The sequence below is a fragment of the Gekko japonicus genome, unplaced genomic scaffold (assembly GCF_001447785.1).
Source record: "Gekko japonicus isolate JY-2015 unplaced genomic scaffold, Gekko_japonicus_V1.1 scaffold738, whole genome shotgun sequence".
NCBI classification, from domain to species: domain Eukaryota; kingdom Metazoa; phylum Chordata; class Lepidosauria; order Squamata; family Gekkonidae; genus Gekko; species Gekko japonicus.
This window is the reverse complement of record NW_015173145.1, coordinates 647,630-651,270: the sequence shown is the minus strand read 5'-3', so window position 1 is coordinate 651,270 and position 3,641 is coordinate 647,630.

The following is a 3,641-nucleotide window of genomic DNA, read 5'->3' as shown; positions in this document are numbered from 1 at the left end:
GTCCAACACTCTGTGTCACACAGTGGCCAGAAATACCAGGTGCCATCAGGAGGTCCACCAGTGGGGCCAGGACATTAGAAGCCCTCCCACTGTTGACCCCCCCAAGCACCAAGATGACACAGCATCCCTTGCCCCAGAGCCCCTATCTATACCTTGTGGCTAACAGCCACTGATGGACCTCTGCTCCATATGCTTATCCAATTCCCTTTTGAAGCCGCCCATGCTTGTAGCCGCCACCACTTCCTGTGGCAGTGAGTTCCATGTGTCTGCTGAAGACGGAGGCAAGCCTGGGGCGGCCGCTGGGCTCTCCCGCCCAACTTCAGTGGGATTTATTCCCAAGCACTGGCCTGTAGCCTGGTAGCCCAAGAACACCCGGCTTCTGCATTCCTGGGGCCAGTTATTCCTTGGGCCGGGGCGTCGGTGGGGCTCTGGCCCGTAGCTGACATGGGGCCCACGGGGCCCGGCCCCCTAGTATTTCTTCTAGGCCCCCTCCCTCCCGGGCTGCCCCCAAAGTGCTCCAACTTACCACCTGCACTGTACTTTAATTTAATTAGCTGGTGGGCCCCTCTACGCCCCCTCCCCCAAAATTCCCTAGCTACAGGGCTGGTGGGGCTGACTCCTGAGATCGGGCTGCTGGAAGCCATCGGGAAGCGCTCAAGGGGACTACAGCGGAACCACCCTTTCTGGGATCCATTGTGGCTCCGTCTTGTGGCTGAATCCCAGGAAACGGAGGTGGGATCCAGACACTTAACACTCCTGTGGGGATCTTGGCGGCCTTCCCTTCCGCTTTGTGAAATCAGTCGGGTTTGCTCACTCAAGTAAACTGCATTGCAACGGGGAATTTAAGCAGGTGGGTGACATTGAGCAGGGGGTGAAATGTCCCCCCCCCACTGCTCCTCTGAGGCATGGCTAAGAAAGTCGGACCTGTTCTGTGACTAAGCGGAATGTTTTGGATCTGGTGACCAGCTTAATTAAAGGGAACAGCCAGGGAAAAGATGAGGGTCTTTGCTCTGCGGAACGATGCCCAAGGCTCCTTTCCGCCCACTTGTCAAACAGTCTCCAGACCGCAGAGGGCTAATACATCCCTCCCTCATCATCATCAAAAGAGGGGGGGCAGGGGGTGACCTGAACAGTCTACGGGCTTCATGCTGAGGCTCAGAGCTTTGGCACAGTAGTGGGGAGAAGGTGGCGCCTGTTGCCCGGGCAACCAGATCAGTCATGACATATCTTCACATCACTGGCTGTGAGAGAGGTGGCGAGGCCGTTTCCAGGATGCGGGAGGGAACAGGACCCACCCCGAGGCATTGAAATTGGCAGGACTTGTGCATTTAAGCCCTTCCACAGCCAGGCATACTCCTGAGTAGGGCAGCAGGGCACAGAGGAGAAGGGCCAGGGTGGAGCTTAGGCCCAGGCAAACTGGAGGAGGGGAGGAGACTTCTGTAACTGGGCCTGTGTTGTGCTGGGGGATGCCGGTGTCTCGAGTTTGCCCCCCCCAGCTGTACATGTTGCATCCCATAAACCTGACCCAATTGCAGGCCTATAGCCAGGTTTCTGTGGCTTGTGGGGCAATTTTTTTTTCTGGTGGGGCTGAAGTTCTCAGTGCAGAAAGAAAAGCCATTTAGCCAACAGAAAGCTGTTACCAGGATAGATCTCTCAATTGCAAGCTGTCAACCGCTTTAGATGACAGTTCTCAGCTGCCGCATGTTAATCACTTCTGCCAGCCTCAGCAACAATTCTGAGAACAATCCGGCAGGTGGGGGTGATGACTTCTATAGTCAAGAAAGCTCACACTGAGGCGGAAAGACTCTCTTAAAGGAGACCAGTTTCTTGACACAGAGTTAGAAGGGACCCTAGAGGTCACCTACTCCAACCCCCTTGCTCAGTGCGGGAATTAGTCAACTATAGCGCCCCACTCTGCTTAAAGGAGCGCACACCTTTAAAGAATGTTTAAAAATGATTGAAAAAAGCATTTGCAGGAGAAATTCTTGTGGGGCCGTGCCTTTAAGAAAGGGGGCAGAGCCCCCAAAAGTCCCACCGTAGCTATGGGCCTGCCCAATTGGCCCAGTGGCTGGTCTAACACTAGGAATGGCCCCTGGGTGTGCTGGTGGCAGTCTGGGACAGACACTGATGTAAAGGGATCAGCACAGCATTCAGGTAGAGCAGCATAGGGAGAATGCCTTCCTGTGTACATTTGAGAAGACCGTCAAGCAGGTTGGTGGCCTCCGGTACAGCGGGGGCTGGATTCTGGCCACCTTTTGGTTTGGTGTTGCCAAGGCTATGTTCCAGACCTAGCTGGGATGGGATTGACATCTGTGAAAGGCTACAGGAGGAAATACTAGGCTGTAGTGAAGTCACTGAGGAAATACATTGTCAACGTTTCTGGGCTTGGCTGTTCTGGAAGGGCAGCTTCTCTTGAACAGCTTGTGAACTCCTCTTAAAATGTTTTAAACCAGTGACAGATATTCCTGGCCATGAAGCTGTTTTGGATCGCACTGACCCAACCTGAGTCTGGGTGATGCATAATAAGCAGAAACACGGAAAGAGGCCATCTGTTTGCCAGAAAATAAGGCATGGTTGAGACAGCTGAGCCTAGCCTATGGGAGGGGCCGTGGCTCAGTGGCAGAGCATCTGCGTGGCATGCAGAAGGTCCCAGGGTTCAGTCCCTGGTATCCCCAGTTTAAAAGATCAGGCAGGAGGTGATGGGGAAGACCTCTGCCTGAGACCTTGGAGAGCAGCTGCCAGTCTGAGTAGACAATACTGATTTTGATGGACAAGAGTCTGATTCAGTATCAGGCAGTTTCATTTGTACCTGGGAATGCCTCTGGGAGAGCACGGAGAACCCAGAGCTTCGACAAGCACCAACAGATGTACCGACAAGGGAGAGACTCCCTTGCCTCTCGATCCACTGCCCAGGGAACGTGAGAACCAAGACGTCAGATGTAAGGTTACATAGGAGACAGCTGAAGCCTTGAACCAACTCTGCAGAGAAACTGCAGAGATGGAAAGGAGAAAGATAGACAGGATCTTGGTGAAGGATCACACAGCAAGAGGGGTCCTGGAGGAATTTGGTGGAAGATGGGAGCTTTGAGGGTTGCCAACGTCTGGCTCATATATTCACCATTGCTGGCTGGCCTCAGGAAAGACTAACAGGCCAAGCAAAATTAAATACTGAAATCCAGTGACTACTTAACGATGAATCAAAGTCCTTCCAGCATAAACTCAGAGTTTAGTTCATCAGATGTAGGACTAAACCCACCCCCTTCAAATCTTCTTTGATGAAATAACTACATAAACTGCAGAACACACACCAAATAGTCACCTCTGTTTATCATCCACAGATACATGTTTTAACCAAGTCTTGAAGGATCTCCAGCTATGGGAGGTTGCATGCACCCCACTCCTCAGCAAGCTTAGGCTGTGGTCAGATGTGCAGTTTGGTCCATTGCCACTGCTGTTCCCTTACGGATTTAAAATGCACAATCAGACAGCAACATCTGTCTGTCATGCCCCAGTTGTCTGCATCCCGTTCCCCCATTCTTGACTGCGTTTCCGGTCCTTTTGTGCTGAGCTGGTTTCAAAACAGACTTCCTGTTGTCTGATCACTGTGTTGCGCACCCAAGCCTGTCAGGCAGGTCTGACTG